At 43.5% G+C, this 17,602-nt stretch overlaps 1 long non-coding RNA gene across 2 annotated transcripts in view; it reads left to right on the top strand.

The window, feature by feature from the left end:
* LOC142830918 (uncharacterized) overlaps nt 1–17,602 on the top strand; it is a 342,722-nt gene that overhangs the window by 62,686 nt on the left and 262,434 nt on the right. For both annotated transcript variants that reach the window (XR_012906460.1, XR_012906461.1), the window contains exon 2: nt 7,872–7,953. This is a non-coding gene — a long non-coding RNA (uncharacterized LOC142830918). The remainder of the gene's footprint in view (nt 1–7,871; nt 7,954–17,602) is intronic.

Here is a 17,602-nt window from a genome sequence, read left to right as displayed (position 1 = left end):
CAAAGTATTTTAAATTCTCTTGCCAGCGCCCACTTTCTGCAATCAAAGTGGCAGAGTAGGGAAGTCTTGATGTTGTTTTTGTGTTTGTGTAAGAGAACCTTAAATATCAGAATGAGGGGTACAGATCTGGCAGTCTGATGGTACATTTCACTTGCTGGAATGCCTTGTTTCCTTGATCAACAGATTACATTTGGTCATTAACAAGGCATCCCAGAAAAGTTCTCATAAACAACAAAATAAATCTTCGCTCATAAAGTGGTAAAAATATGTGAAATTGCCTCATTTTTATTTAGTTTCTCTGGCTTTTTATATATCCAGTATAATCTGTTTCCTATGTAGGGTGGCTCTTTTTGTCACTTGCTTTTTTTACTCTTCCCAGCTGTTTATTTTCTTGTTATCACAGACTTAGGCCCAGATCATGCAAAGATATAAACACGCGCTGAACTTGATGCTATTGTGAGACGGTAGTGTCTGCATAAACTTTAGCATGAGTCTTTGCAGTGACAGGGCCCTTGGGTGTGGGGAGCACTTTTTAGTGCATTTGTTAGCCTACATCCATGAAGTCCTGTTCCTGATCAGGGTTACTGGGTGCTAATGAATTTGTATAATATTAATAAATACACTGCCCTTGCAACAGTTCTCTTAATGCTCTGTGATTGTGTATCTGAGCATAGTGAAGCTGACTGGAGATTCTTAGTACCAGAGATTTGTATACGTGATCTCAGTAGGCCGAGTATGCATGCAGTTGTTCACCTAATGTGTGTACACAAATTAGGTGATTCCATACAAATGGCTAAGCTTGGCAAAATTTAATTTTTATTTTGTTACTAGAAGATTTACCTAGTGTTGATAGGGACTTTAATTCGTGGTTTTTTTTTTTTTTTAAAGAAAATGAATATTTTCATACTTCATTTAAATCATTGTTCTGGGGTGAGGCTGAGGGGTTCAGAATGCAGGCTGGTTGGGAAGAGAGGACTCCCCCAACTCTCTCCCATCACAGCAGCATGGGACCAGGTGAAAAGCACCTCTGCGTGGCTGCTGCTGCTAAAGCAGGCATAGCTGGGGAGGGGTGCATGTCCCCTGACTAGGACAGGCCCAGGTTTGTCTGCCCTCTGCGCTCCCCAGCCTGCGTGAGGAATGCAGCAAACTGTGCACTTTACTTCACTCCTTGATGAAAGGGAATAGCCAGTAATGTTCCTGTACAAATTGGGGTGGGAGAGAACTTCAGCCCCACTGCATAAAAGGGGGTGGGAGGCTTGGGGCTGGGGCAGTCCTGGATGGGAAGGGGGTAGCACCAGTAGCCAGCCCCTTTCACCTGTCGCATGATTCTGTCTGGTTTTATATGGCTTTCATAGAATCATAGAATAATAGGACTGGAAGGGACCTCGAGAGGTCATCGAGTCCAGCCCCCCGCCCTCAAGGCAGGATCAAGCTCCGTCTACACCATCCCTGACAGATGTCTATCTAACCTGTTCTTAAATATCTCCAGAGAGGGAGATTCCACCACCTCCCTTGGCAATTTATTCCAATATTTGACCACCCTGACAGTTAGGAATTTTTTCCTAATGTCCAATCTAAACCTCCCCTGCTGCACTTTAAGCCCATTACTCCTTGTCCTGTCCTGAGAAACCAAGAGGAACAAATTTTCGCCTTCCTCCTTGTGACACCCTTTTAGATATTTGAAAACCGCTATCATGTCCCCCCTTAATCTTCTTTTTTCCAAACTAAACAAGCCCAGTTCATGAAGCCTGGCTTCATAGGTCATGTTCTCTAGACCTTTAATCATTCTTGTCGCTCTTCTCTGTACCCTTTCCAATTTCTCCACATCTTTCTTGAAATGTGGCGCCCAGAACTGGACACAGTACTCCAGCTGAGGCCTAACTAGTGCAGAATAGAGCGGCAGAATGACTTCACGAGTTTTGCTTACAACACACCTGTTGATACAACCTAGAATCATATTTGCTTTTTTTGCAACAGCATCACACTGTTGACTCATATTCAACTTGTGGTCCACTATGACCCCTAGATCCCTTTCCGCCATGCTCCTTCCTAGACAGTCGCTTCCCATCTTGTATGTATGGAACTGATTGTTCCTTCCTAAGTGGAGCACTTTGCATTTCTCTTTATTAAACCTCATCCTGTTTACCTCTGACCATTTCTCTAACTTGCTAAGGTCATTTTGAATTATGACCCTATCCTCCAAAGAAGTCGCAACCCCACCCAGTTTGGTATCATCTGCAAACTTAATAAGCGTACTCTCTATCCCAATATCTACATCATTGATGAAGATATTGAACAGTACGGGTCCCAAAACAGACCCTTGAGGAACTCCACTTGTTATCCCTTTCCAGCAGGATTTAGAACCGTTAACAACAACTCTCTGACTACGGTTATCCAGCCAATTATGCACCCACCTTATCGTGGCCCTATCTAAGTTATATTTGCCTAGTTTATCAATAAGAATATCATGCGAGACCGTATCAAATGCCTTACTAAAGTCTAGGTATATGACATCCACCGCTTCTCCCTTATCCACAAGGCTCGTTATCTTATCAAAGAAAGCTATCAGATTAGTTTGGCATGACTTGTTCTTCACAAACCCATGCTGGCTATTCCCTATCACTTTATTACTTTCCAAGTGTTTGCATACGATTTCCTTAATTACCTGCTCCATTATCTTCCCTGGGACAGACGTTAAACTGACCGGTCTATAATTTCCTGGGTTGTTCTTATTCCCCTTTTTATAGATGGGCACAATATTTGCCCTTTTCCAGTCTTCTGGAATCTCCCCTGTCTGCCATGATTTTTCAAAGATCATAGCTAAAGGCTCAGATACCTCCTCTATCAGCTCCTTGAGTATCCTGGGATGCATTTCATCAGGACCTGGTGACTTGCTGACATCTAACTTTCCTAAGTGATTTTTAACTTGTTCTTTGTGTATCCTATCTTCTAAACTTACCCTCTCTCTGCTTGCTTGTATTCACTACGTTAGGCACACCTCCAGACTTCTCGGTGAAGACCGAAACAAAGAAGTCATTGAGCATCTCCGCCATTTCCAAGTTCCCTGTTACTGCTTCTCCCTCCTCGCTAAGCAGTGGGCCTACCCTGTCCTTGGTCTTCCTCTTGCTTTTAATGTATTTATAAAAGGTCTTCTTGTTTCCCTTTATGCCTGTAGCTAGTTTGATCTCATTTTGTGCCTTTGCCTTTCTAATCTTGCCCCTGCATTCCCGTGTTGCTTGCCTATATTCCTCCTTTGTTAGTTGTCCTAGTTTCCATTTTTTATATGACTCCTTTTTTATTTTGAGATCATGCAAGATCTCCTTGTTAAGCCAAGCTGGTCTTTTGCCATATTTTCTGTCTTTCCTACACAGCGGAATTGTTTGCTTTTGGGCCCTTAACAACGTCCCTTTGAAATACTTCCAACTCTCCTCAGTTGTTTTTCCCTTCAGTCTTGCTTCCCATGGGACCTTACCTACAAGTTCTCTGAGCTTATCAAAATCTGCCTTCCTGAAATCCATAACCTCAATTGTGCTGGTCTCCCTTCTACCTTTTCCTTAAGATCATGAACTCTATTATTTCGTGATCACTGTCCCCTATACTGTCTTCCACTTTCAAGTTCTCAACTAGTTCCTCCCTATTTGTTAAAACCAAATCCAGAACAGCTTCTCCTCTGGTAGCTTTTTCAACCTTCTGAAACAGAAAGTTGTCTCCAATGCAGTCCAGAAACTTATTGGATAGCCTGTGCCTCGCTGTGTTAGTTTCCCAACATATGTCTGGATAGTTGAAGTCCCCCATCACCACCAAATCTTGGGCTTTGGATAGTTTTGTTAATTGTTTAAAAAAGGCCTCATCCATCTCTTCCACCTGGCTAGGTGGCCTGTAGTAGACTCCTAGCATGATATCACCCTCGTTTTTTACCCCTTTTAGCTTAACCCAGAGACTCTCTACACAGCTATCTCCTACGTTCATCTCCACTTCAGTCCAAGTGTGTACATTTTTAATATACAAGGCAACCCCTCCTCCCTTTTTTCCCTGTCTGTCCTTCCTGAGCAAGCCGTACCCTTCCATACCAACATTCCAATCGTGCGTCCCATCCCACCAGGTTTCTGTAATACCAATGATATCATAGTTGTATTTATTGGTTAGCAATTCCAGTTCTTCCTGCTTATTACCCATACTTCTCGCATTTGTATATAGGCATCTAAGATACTGATTTGATCTTGCCTCCCTGTTGTGCCCTGACCCTCCTTTCTCCTTGACATTATAGGCCGTAGTCCCCCCCATTTCCAACCCATCTCCCAGTCCCGCACATTCAGCACTTACCTGTGGGCTTTGCTCACCTGCCCCCGTCGAACCTAGTTTAAAGCCCTCCTCACAAGGTTAGCCAGTCTGTGTCCAAACAAGGCCTTCCCGCTCCTGGAAAGGTGAACTCCATCTCTGCCAAGCAGTCCTTCCTGGAAGAGCACCCCGTGGTCAAGGAAGCCGAAGCCCTCCTGGCGACACCTTCCTCGCAGCCAGGCATTCACCTCCAGGATGCACCTCTCTGTGCCCGGGCCCCTACCTGGCAGTATCATTTCTGAGAAGCAATCCCATTCCAGGCACATCCTATTTTCCTGGCACAACCAAACTCTTGCCTTGTTTTAAGTTATGATAAGAGGAAACTGCATACTGAATTTGGTGGTCCCAGCTCTTACTGTTTAGAATGAGTTGTTGAACACAGACAGATACACAAACTCTCTCAAATATATAGTAGATAATTTTGACAGATATCAATGTTTATTTAAAGCATTTTTTCTATTTTATGGATTTTAAAATATTCATAGTAGCAAGAAATAATGGGGGAAGGGTAAGACCAGAGGGTATCAGACAATAATTATGTAATGATAGTGAATGTTGAGATTCAAAAAGTTAAACTTTGTTTAAAAAAAACTCGTTCACAAACAACATCATATAAGTTAAGTCTAAAATTAATGAAATGCTTTTAAGTTCACCAGAAGCTCCTTTCTTTCTTTGCCTAATTGTAAATGAAGATTATTGATGAAAAACTGTGTGTGTGTGTGTTTTGTGTAGTGCAATTGATATTTACTGATGATAAATCTATTCTTTCCTACACTACATATGGCTGATTATGAACAGGTGGTCACAATTACCTGATTTGCTTATGCAGTCACAGCAATTGGTAAATATATTGTGTGCATGATGAAGGCTGTAGCCATTAGGTGCCAGGGTATTATAGAAACATTAGGCTCATTATTTCAGGGTACATCCCTAGTGATTAGAAATTAATCTTGGGCCATGCTGTAGAGATGAGTGTGGCCTTAAAGTAGGAGCAAGTGGCTAATCTTGGCTGTGCTGTTCTGATTCCTTGTATTCTTCTCAACAGTGGCAAGAAACCCAACCTTAAATCAAATTAATGGAGAGTATCTATGTTGTAATATGTAATATGTTGTAATATAATCACAGATATCTATATGAATTGAATATTTCTGTCTATCAACCCCAAAGATGCTGGACTTCAGAGGGTGCATCTACAGTGCAAAACAAACAAAACCAAACCCTGATGTAGGAAGTCTGAGCCTGGGTTAACTGATTCAGCCTTGTGGAGTTACGTTATGAAGCTAACAATAGCAATGCAGACCTTCCTGTGAAGGCCAAAGTCCAACTCTGAGATGTACCTATTCACTCACTCTCCAGCCTGAGTGGGAATGTAGTGTACACCCAAGTCAGTTGATGCAGGCTCTGAGATTTGCTTCTGAGGAGATTTTTTTTTTGACTGTGTAAGTTTGTAACGGGGTGGCGCTCACCTCCTGTGAGCACCCCTCTCTGGCTGACTGTGTGTGCCTGCACTCTCCTTTAAAAACCTTCTGGCCACTCAGCACTCTAGGTGAGTCACACACTGTGTGAATCACTCAAAACCCCTTCCGAGGTACACCTTTAATGGGGCCCCATCTCTGTGCCCTCTTGTGTAGTGTCTTTGAGTCTATCCCCCTCTTAGTCTGTTCCTCATATGGAGAGAGTGGGGTGCCTCCAGGGCTTTCTCTCATGGAAAAAAACTTTCTCAGTCAGCCTCACAGTTTGCACACCTTGCAGGCTGCAACAGCAACACTGACTGACTCTGGTCCTGCAGCTTCTTTTTATAGGCCTTCCTGGCCCCTGACTGGCTGGGTGGTCCTGCAGCAACTCTAGATTGCAGAGGTCTTCTCTGTGGCTTTCTGTCCAGGGTGTGGCAAGGCCTCAAACCTCCAGCAGAGGGTTTAAGGCCTAGTCCACTCCATCACAAGGATGTATCCAGATGGGTTGGACAATTTAAACACTCTCGTCCACTTAGGGAAAGAGGGAGGAGACCACTTCTAATAGCAGTTTAGCCAACAGGCTCTTAAAAAGACAATAACAGAACAAGTAGCCTTAATGGCTCTGCTCTGAGCTGAGGAGTAAATAAAACAAAGCAGGGTGGGTCTGGCTGAGAGACCAAGATAGTCACACAGATACTTGAATGGATCTGAGATCACAGGGAGAATGGAAATTGGTTCAGTTCTGTTCATCGCCTTTCCATTTTAAATTACATCTAATTTAGCTTTTGAAGCATAACAACAGATGAGACTAAATTTGAATATAGGCTGTTTGTTGTTTTAAAATTCCTTTTCTATAATGCTTTGTTCTAAATGATAAATAAAAAGATTGTTTTAAGGAATGGTGGTCAGTATAATTGATCAGTGGTTGCTAAAGGGAGTATAAAGCAAATGCCTGAAACCTAGTTGGACTTGCAGAGTGATCAGTGGTAGTTATGTACAGGGCAGTATATCCAGGTTCTGGTGTCAATGGGGAAGAATAGTGAAACTCTATTTGAAACAGGCAGTGGTAAAGAGCCAAACATCTGAGAGGGTGGCTGCAAAGAGGACCAAGGCATGACTAGCCCAGTGACAACATCCTGCTTGGATACAAACTATTTTTCATATACGAGACTCATGACAACAGGAAAATAAAGTAAAGGCTTACCATTAGCATTGTTCATTATTTCTTGATGAGGATGCATATCAAACTAGGGCTACTGTAGTTCAGGTTCCTAAAAAGAGGACAGTGCTGGAAGGGGGAAGGGCTGGGGCGGAGGCGCGGTGTTGGAAGGGTGTGTATACTGGGAAGGGAGAGATTGGGCAAGTTGAAGGGGTGTGTGTATCAGGAGGAAGTATGTTGGGGGGTGCACCCTCTCTCTCGAGGTGGCAGTGGGGAGATGTCTCTCTGTCATGGTGATAGAGAAGCTACTACAGGCCTAGGGTACAGGGCCAGCCTGTCAAACAGCCCCTCTTTGTGAGCCTCTATCCCTTCCCAGGACAGGAAGACAGGGTTTGGGTGCGTGGGATCCAGCAGCTAGGGAGTGACCTATGGGGGCAGCTCCTTCTGACCGGCATGATCTGCTTTGCACACCCCAGTAGATGGATTCTCTGCTCACATCACCCTGTTTTCAGCCAGTTTGTTATGCCTGTATGTTTGGCTTTTTTATACTTCACTTTCTGGTGTATGTGCAGACACATTCTCTGTCTCTCTGTCTCTCTCTCTCTCTGTGTCTATCCCTCCCTTTATCCAACTCATGCCCACCACAGCTCTATAACTATGTAGCTCAAGTGCCTGGGTGGCCTTGGGTGTGCCACCCTGTCTTCGAGGCCACCATTGTTTCTTGCATTTGACTTGAATGGAGAGTGGTTGCTACATCCATCAGTTTAAGGGGTGTTTAATCCAATTGGTAACAGAGCTAAGGGCATGTCTTCACTCACTGTGCCAGAGATCACTCTTCTGGCATTTGATTTAGTGGGTCTAGCTAAGATCCAAAAATTGAACTCTGAGGGCAGCTCTCACTGTCACCTTGCTCCTTGCAGTCATGAAGAGTAAGAGAAGCCGGTGGAAGTGTTTTCTTCTCTTGGCCTCCCTTTGTGAAGACGGTGCTGAGCTTGGTTAAAGGTAAGCTGACTCAAGCTATGTATTTTACCTAGCCTAATACACTTAACTTCAGGTCATCCTACACCAGTTGGCTTTTTGGTATGTTTTCAGAGTTATTACTAATACTCTCCCACGAGTCTCTCTGTGTTCCCAGCTCCTGCTTGCATGGTAGTTGTAACAGAAAATGTCCCTTTCAGGTTTTTTTGCTATGGCTTACAGCTACAGTGTTGGCACAAAGAGAGGCTCTGATACTCTAGCCACTTGGAAACCCTTTGCATGTGACTTCAAGTTTTAAAAAGTAGTCAGTTAAGACAAGTGAGTTGAGTGCAAAATTTAAATATCTCCTTGGAGAGATCATTAGTACCGACCAATTAATAGCAACAGTCACTAAACATTGAGTACCTAATGGGCTGCATCCAATAAGCAAAGGGGGATACGTTGGAGAGGGAAAACAAAGTGTAATTCAGGTAATCAGTCGCCTTTCTCAATGTGCAATCACTGCCCTTTCTGTGACAGAGACCATTTTCCATCTCTGCCAGAGTAGGGTTTTCTTCTTAGCTTCAAGTGGTTGCAATTTTTTCTCATTAACTTCCGTCATTATATCTTCTTAGCTGGTTGGCACATGGAGCTGGTTTTGTGTGGACTGCTGGCCTGGGGGGTGATCTTGCAACCCAATTGCCTCTACTGTGAGGTGATGATGTATTTACAGTATAGTCACGGCTGAGAACAGACTTCATAGAATACTGGAACTGGAAGCCCTGGTCTACACCAGGGCTTTATTTTGAAATAACTCCCCTCGGGTTGAATTAATAAGTGGAGGGTCCACACTACTCAGTCTTTTATTTTGAAATAATAATCCACTTATTTTGAAATCTGTACTCCTGCTTTCCTCGAGGAATAGCACTAATTTCAAAATAATTATTTTGAAGTAGCGGTAGTGTGGATGTTCCAGTGCCGCTATTTCAAAATTACTCCCCAGAGTAATTCAAATTAATTACTCCCCAGTGCTTCCTGGGGCTCTGAGTTAAGGTAGCTCATCCACATTAACAGGGTCTGCCTCAGACTAATTTTGAGGCTTCCCTGTAGTGTGGACATGCTATTTCGATTTTGTTATTTTGGGAGGTATTAAATTAATTTTAGTTATTTCAAAATAGTTTCCTAATGCCCAAAGGGTCCTCAAGATATCATCAAGTCCATTCCCCTGCACTCATGGTAGACTCAAACACCATCTAGATGAAGGGTTGGTGTCCTTTTCAAACCAAAGAACCGAACTACAGTATATCAAAATTCAGAACAAGTGGTCAACAAAGAGCCAGTATAAGAATGCCCATATGCATGACTGAAAATATACAGCTTAATATTATTAATAATTGGCATAATGATTAATAATAGCATAAATGAAACATTGTAATCAAGGACTTTATTTAATAGGACTTCTGCTGCTGCATTTTTTCACACATTTATTTTAAGTTTATACCATAACTGGTCAAATTGACCTTCATGCATGCATTCAGGTTGCCTTCTGTCAATCTTGAGTGCATATGACCTTTGATGTGATTCAAATAGACTTTAAGGTCAGAAGGGACCATTATGATCATCTAGTCTGACCCCTGCACAATGCAGGCCACAGAATCTCACCCACCCATTCCTGGAATAATCCTCTCACCTACATCTCAGATATTGAATTCCTCAAATGGTTTAAGGACCCCAAGATGCAGAGAATCCTCCAGCAAGTGATCCGTGCCCCATGTTACAGAGGAAGGCGAAAAACCTCTAGGGCCTCTGCCAATCTACCCTGGAGGAAAATTCCTTCCCAACCCCAAATATGGTGATCAGCTAAACCCTGAGCATGTGGGCAAGACTCACCAGCCAGACACCCAGAAAGTTCTCTATAGTAACTCCTATCATCCCTCCATTGACCTATTTACCACTGATAATGAATGGTCAATTAGTTACCGAGATCATGTTATCTCATCAAACCATCCCCTTCATAAACCCATCTAGTTTAATCTTGAAGCCAGCTAGATCTTTTGCCCACACTACTTCCCTTGGAAGGCTGTTCCAGAACCTCACTCCTCTAATGGTTAGAAACCTTCGTCTAATCTCAAGTCTAAACTTCCTACTAGCCAGCTTATATCCATTTGTTCTTATGTCCACATTGGTATTAAGCTTAAATAATTCTTCTCCCTCCCTGGTATTTATCCCTCTAATATATTTAAAAAGTGCAATCATGTCCCCCCTCAGCCTTCTTTTGGTTAAGGTAAACAAGCCAAGCTCCTTGAGTCTCCTTTCATAAGACAGGTTTTCCATTCCTTGGATCATCCTAGTGGCCCTTCTTTGTACCTGTTCCAGTTTGAATTCATTCTTCTTAAACATGGGAGACAAGAACTGCACACAGTATTCCAAATGGAGTCTCACCAATGCCTTGTATAACGGCACTAACACCTCCTTATCCCTACTGGAAATACTTCGCCTAATACATCCCAAGACCGTATTAGCCTTTTTCACGGCCATGTCACAATGGCGGCTCATAGTCATCCTATAATCAACCAGGACTCCGAGGTCCTTCTCCTCCTCCGTTACTTCCAACTGATGTGTCTCCAGCTTATAACTAAAATTCTTGTTATTAATCCCTAAATGCATAACCTTACACTTCTCACTATTAAATTTCACCCTATTGCTATCACTCTAATTTACAAGGTCATCCAGATCTTCCTGTATGCTATCCCGATCCTTTTCTGAATTGTCAATACCTCCGCAACTTTTGTATCCGCAAATTTTATCAGGACACTTCCACTTTTGGTGCCAACGTCAGCGATAAAAGATTAAATAAAATTGGCCCCAAAACTGATCCCTGAGGAACTCCGCTAGTAACCTTCCTCCAACCTGACAGTTCACCTTTCAATATGACCCGCTGTAGTCTCCCCTTTAACCAGTTGCTTATCCACCTCTCAACTTTCATATTAATCCCTATCTTTTCCAATTTAACCAATAATTCCCCATGTGGTACTGTATCAAATGCCTTACTAAAGTCGAGGTAGATTAGATTCACTGCATTTCCTTTATCTAAAAAATCTGTTACTTTCTCAAAAAAGGAGATCAGGTTGGTTTGGCATGATCTACCTTTTGTAAAACCATGTTGTAATTTGTCCCAATTGCCATTAGCCTCAATGTCTCTAACTACTTCCTCCTTCAAATTTTTTTTCCAAGATCTTGCATACTACAGATGTCAAACTAACATCTGTAATATAGTTACCCGGGTCGCTTTTTTTCCCTTTCTTAAAAATTGGAACTATATTAGCAATTCTCCAGTCAAATGGTAACCTGAGCTTAGAGATTTATTAAAAATTTTTGCTAATGGACTTTCAATTTCATGTGGCAGTTCCTTTAATATTCTTGGATGAAGATTATCTGGGCCCCCCGATTTACTCCCATTAAGCTGTTCAAGTTTGGCTTTTATCTCGGATATGGTAATATCTACCTCCATATCTTTAGTCACATTTGTTATGTTACCATTATCCCTAAGCTTTCATTAGCCTCATTAAAGACTGAAGCAAAGTATTTGTTTAGATATTGGGCCATTCCTAGATTATCCTTAACCTCCACTCCATCCTAAGTAATTAGCGGTCCCACTTCTTCTTTTTTTGTTTTTTCCTATTTCCAGGCAGTCCCCGGGTTATGTACAAGATAGGAGCTGTAGGTTTGTTCTTAAGTTGAATCTGTATGTAAGTCGGAACTGGCATCAGCTGCTGCTGAAACTGATCAGTTTCAACCGCGGCTGAATCTGGACGCCAGTTCTGACTTACATACAGATTCAACTTAAGAAACCCAGGCGTCCCCAAGTCAGCTGCTGCTGAAACTGATCAGCGGCTGATTCCAGGAAGCCTGGGGCAGAGCAACTCTGCCTCGGGCTTCCTGTAGTCTGCCGCTGGTCAGTTTCAGCAGCGGCTGACTTGGGGACGCCTGGGGCAGAGCAGCTGGGGTGCTGCTGGATTGCTCCAGTAGCGTGGCTTCTCGGCGCTACTGGAGCAACCCAGCAGCACCCTAGCTGCTCTGCCCCAGGCGTCCTGATTCAGCCGCTGCTGAAACTGACCAGCAGTGGCTGAATCAGGATGCCTGGGGCAGAGCAGCTAGGGTGCTGCCGGGTTGGTCCGGAGCGGCGCTGCGGGACCAACCCGGCAGCCCCCAGCTGCTCTACCCCAGGGGTAGGCAAGAAAAGCCTGGTCTGCGGGGGGGGGGCACTAGCTGCTCCCCCCGCCCCAGCAGACCAGGGAGATGGGGGTGGCGGGACCGCCCAAGTCCTCCATGGCTTTGCTCTGTCTCCCTGGTCTCCTGAGCAATGCCGCAGAGCACGCGGGCAGTGGGACAGTTCAGGCGCGCTGCGGCTGTCCCACTGCTGGCATGCTCCAAGGCTTTGCTCCCCATCTCCCTGGTCTGCAGGGAGACGGGGAGCAAAGCCTTGGAGCACGCCCGCAGCGGGACAGCCCAGGCGCGCTTGGGCTGTCCCCCTGCGGGCGTGCTCCAAGGCTTTGCTCCCCGTCTCCCTGAAGACCAGGGAGACGGGGAGCAGCTTTTCTCGCCCCGGAGGATGGGGGCGGTGGACCGCTGCGCATCTGGGCGTCCCGCCGCTCCCGTCCTCCGGGGCGAGAAAAGCCCCGTTCGTAACTGCGGATCCGACATAAGTCAGATCCGCGTAACTCGGGGACTGCCTGTATATGGCTATAAAACCTTTTATTATTGGTTTTAATTCCCTTTGCAAGGTCCAACTCTACCTAACTTTTAGCCTCTCTCACTTTGTCCCTACATGCTCTAACCTCAATAAGGTAGCTTTCTTTACTGATCTCTCCCATCTTCCACTCCTTATATGCTTTCTGCTCTTTCTTAATCACCTCTCTTAGATGCTTGCTCATCCAGCTTGGTCTAACACACCTGCCTATAAATTTGTTCCCTTTTCTTTGGATATAGGCTTCTGACAGCTTCTGCAACATTAACTTAAAATATTCCCAGGCCTCCTCCACCTCAAGATCCATAATTTCTTTAGTCCAATCAACTTTCCTAACTAATTTTCTTAATTTATTAAAGTTAGCCCTTTTGAAATAAAAAAACCTAGTTTCAGATTTATTTTTGTTCATCCTTCCATTTAATTTGAACTTAATTAGCTCATGATCACTCGAGCCAAGGTTGTCCCCTACAACCATTTCATCCAACCGTCTCCCCCAAATTCCTAGTAAAAAGCCCTCTTAATCAGTTGAGCCAGCCTCCATCTTGAAGTCTGTTTCCCTCCCTACTTAGGTGAAGTCCATCCCGAGAGACCAGTCCTCTGTCCATAAATGCCTCCCAGTGACCATATATCCCAAAGCCCTCCTTATAGCACCACTGCCTAAGCCATCTATTGATCATCATAATCCTGTCACATCTTAGTTGCCCTTCTATAGGAACAGGCAGAATCCCACTAAAGATCACTTGAGCCTCAATTTCCTTGAGCGTTCTCCCCAGCCTAGCACCTGGCAGACAGCACACCCTTCTATTCTCTGGATTAGCTCTGGTTACAGGCCTATCTATTTTTCTCAATAAGGAGTCCCCAATCATGTAGACCTGCCTTTTCCTAATGACAGTGCGATTCGCTGGTCTATCTCTTGCTTTCTCTGGCTGCAAGTCCTTGCCATTCCTGTTTTCCCTTGTAATCCTCTTTAACCCATCCTGTATCCTGCTGATGCTCATTATTGGTGTTGTCTCCATTAACTCTTCCCCTTTATCTATGGGACTAGACACTCTTCTCTTCTTCCTTACCCTTCTATCTTCATTATCTACCTGCTGTACCCCTTCTTCATTCTCCAACTCCCCATACCTGTTCTTGAGCTCTATTTTTCCTTCACTGACCTACCTTTTCCTCTGCCTGGTTCTCTAGTCACATGCTTTCACTGTCCATTTTCTTCACCCAGCAGTCCCCCCTCTGAGGCCCTTGATCCTGCTTCCATCTGCATATCTAAACTTTCCCCTTCAACCACGTCATGCCTTTGCTCCATCATCTGCTCAATCCCCCTTCTAAACTCGACCAGAGTTTCCACCTGCACCTCCAGTCCTCGGATCTTTTCTTCCATCAGGTCTATCAGGCAGCACTTCATGCAAACAAAACTCCTTTTAGGTACCCCCACCAGAATCATGTACATACCACAGCTACCACATCCAATCATCCTCCTTGTGTTCTCTACTACTTGGGCCATGGCCACTACTGCCTCTGTGTTTTATCTACTTTCTCACCAAAATCCTATTAGTCCGGTGAACACCAAAACAAACCAAAACACCCCCCCACAGCAAAAGCAAACCCCAAACAAGTTCCAATATCCAAACTCCCTTTACAAACTCCCATTCAAACTCCCCTGTTTACAGCTCTGTTTGCTGGCTCCTGTGCCGCTGCAGCTATCTGGAGATGAGAGAGAGCCTGCTCACATGTATAGGTAGAGTCAAACAATTAAAGCAAAGCCAAGCTGACATCCTACATGACATTGTACATGACCGGCAGTTCTTTCCAAGTTTGCAGAATCAGATTATTATCGTGCTCCAATTTCTTCATGTCAGTCTATTTTTGCAGTTTTATCAATTCTGCACATTGTCAAGCAAGGCATTCTAAATCAGAATTCAGCTTGATGAATTTTTTCATCCAGATATCCGACTACATTAAATCTGCGATTTCAATTTCCAAATCACTGACTGAGATGCCTGGAGTGATTGGCAAATTCAGTTCTTCAACGGACGCTTGATGTGGACGAATCATAAACTTGAACAGAGCACTGTGTTTGCGAAGACTTGAATGCCATCAGGAGTTCAGAAACAATGAGATAACTTGAGCAACCAGTCACAGTCTGAAAGCTCAGAGTGTTTGACCCCCTTCATATCCAAAAATGACTTAATATCGTTAATGCAGGCAGCAAAATGAGACAAAACATTGCCATGAGATAACCAGCGAACATTGTATATTAGTAGATCAGGGTGTTCAGAATCTACTTCCTCAAGCAGTGACTGAAATTGACATTGATTAGGGGTTCGGGAAAGAATCCAATTGACAATGTGAACAGCCAGTCCCGTTACATTTCCGAGATCAGTTCCACAAGACTGCACACAATGTGCATCCTGATGTACAATGCAATGAAATTTCAAAAGTGGGTGATTCAGATGTTCTGACAAGAGTAAGGAATCCTCTGTATTTGCTGACCATGCTAGGTGCACCATCCATACACATTGGACACAAGATGATCCAACTGTATTTCTTTCTCATTTACAAAGTTCATCACAGTTCCAAGGATGTCTTCACCACTGGTTTGATTTTTTCATTGGTAATATCTCAATCATTTCCTCGTGCATAGCATTTCCACAAATAGATCATCCCAGAGTACACAATTGATTAACTCCACATATGTTGGTTGTCTTGTCCAAAGCAAATGAAAAATAAGTAGCTAGACTCAAATTTTGCATTTGTTCCCTGTTGATTTGTTGAGCTATTTTCAGCTCTGTCATGAACGGTTTTGGTCGATAATGGCAAGTCTTGAATTTTCTGAAAAATGTTGTCCTTGTTGTGAAACTTGTAAAATAGTTCATGACGAATTTTTAGCATGCATCTCTTCATGTAATCCCCATCAGTGAAAGGCTTTCCCTCTCGAATAATGAGGCAAGAGCCTACAAAACTTGCGGGGCTTAAGCTCCCATTTTTTTTGGCCATGCCAGTGGGCTATTTTGCCCAATGATCATTTTTCACTGCAGCTCTTCGCAGGCTTTTTTTCATGTGTCACCCTTGGGGTGTTTTGTAGCAAAGGCTGCATATTTTGTCATGAAATTATATTTTTTGTTTGTTTGAGAAAAGTCCCGCTACAAATGAGACAGTGTAGAGATACAGACCTATCCACCAATGCATACAAGTCCATCCACTCCTGAAAATTTTGGTACTTGTCATCTCTCTTTCTCTTGGCCATTTTTACTGTTAGGAGGTTACAGAGTTCACCATCACGTATGGTGATGGAAAGATTTCTTGAACAAGCAAATAAAAAGAGAATGTACTTGACCCCCAGTGAGTGGAGAGGATGGGTAGTTGTTAAAATGAAAGTTAAAGGTGAAATAGACAAAAAATCATCTTGACGTAATTTTTTTTAATTGGAATTAATTTTTCATTTTAATTTAAAAAGTTGTGTGAATTTGGGGAGTGACAAAAGAGCCATATTTAGCTCCAGAGCCATAAGTTACAGACTCCTGATCTAGATCATCACTAGATTTTGCCATTCATCAGTCCCTAGGAAGGAGCAGGATTGGGAGCTTCCCCTAGTCAGCTACTCAGGACCACTAGGTGCACATCTCTAGGGCTCTGGTGACAATTTAAAAGGCCTGCAACTCTGGTTACTGCCACAGTAGTGGCATTGGCATCCAGGAACCTAAGGCCCTTTAAAATCACCTGGCCCTGGAGCAATTGCCCTCTTTGCTCCTGCCTTCAGTAGCCCTGAGTATCACTACAATTTTCTACACATATACATGCCTGAATTCATAACTATAAGTTGTATATATATCTCTTCATGACCATCAAATTCAGGATATTACAGGCTTTCATAGAAGCCTCACTTGACTTTGGATACACAATAAGGCTACGTCTGCACTACAAGGTTTTTGTGCAAAAATTGACGTTTTTGTGCAAAAACTCGCGGTGCGTCTACTCCTCAGATGTGTTCTTGCACAAGTAAATCAGCAGAAGAGAAGGCTTTTGCCGGTAGTTATCCCTCTCCCCACGAGGAATAACCCCTTTTTGCACAAGAGTTCTTGTGCAAAAAGACAAGTGTGGATGCTCTTGCAGGGGTTTCTTGCACAAGAAACCCCTATCGGGAAAAGCACAGATGCTCTGATGGCCATTCTGTGAACAGCTATCAGAGCTTTCTTGTGCAAGAGCATCCATGTAGTGTGGACGCTCTTTTGTGCAAGAGCACATCGCTTTTGTGATGAGCTTTGAGATCTGGACGTGTTTTTGCAGAGGACATTTTTGCGCAAAAACTTTTGAGCAGAAGGCTTCTTCTGCAAAAACCCTGCAGTGTAGACGAAGCCTCAGAGTGTCTACAATCAGTTGATTCAATTGTTTGTTTTGAGGGTTTCAGACCTTCCTGTTCTCCCCTTCTGGTGTCAGGATCTTGAATATCATAGCAGTGTGTTTGAAGGGAAAATATAGTAAATCAGTCAGAGTGGAGTCCAATAACAGGATTAGGAATTGAAATGTCTTGGGAAAGTTAAGATTCGTTTGTACACTGGTTTTGCGGTATCATGACGCGTACTAGCAAAGTTTGCTGATGCAAACTTTTGCCCACTTCTTTGGCTTTCTCACAGTTTATCTAAGGTAATTGTACAGCTCCTCAGTGATAAAGTATCTCAGTTCCTCACAATCTAAAGTGTTTGTCCTTGCAATACCCCTGTGAGGGAAGGAAGTGGTATTACTCCATTTCACAAGCAGGCAACTTGGGTGCAAAGAGACTGTTACTTAACCAAATGTGATAGAGAGGTCCTGCCTGGGGTATATGACTGATGCAGGAGCCTCATTTTCCCCTTCAGTCCCAGGAATAATCTTTAAAGTCTTTCCGCATGTACTTAACCCTTGTGGGGTTATAACCAAAATCCCACAACCATAATCCGGCATAGTCCAAGC

This window comes from Pelodiscus sinensis, chromosome 11, assembly GCF_049634645.1.
Source record: "Pelodiscus sinensis isolate JC-2024 chromosome 11, ASM4963464v1, whole genome shotgun sequence".
Taxonomy (NCBI): Eukaryota; Metazoa; Chordata; order Testudines; family Trionychidae; genus Pelodiscus; species Pelodiscus sinensis.
Note: the sequence above shows the minus strand (reverse complement) of the source record. Positions and strands in the feature narration are given on the sequence as shown.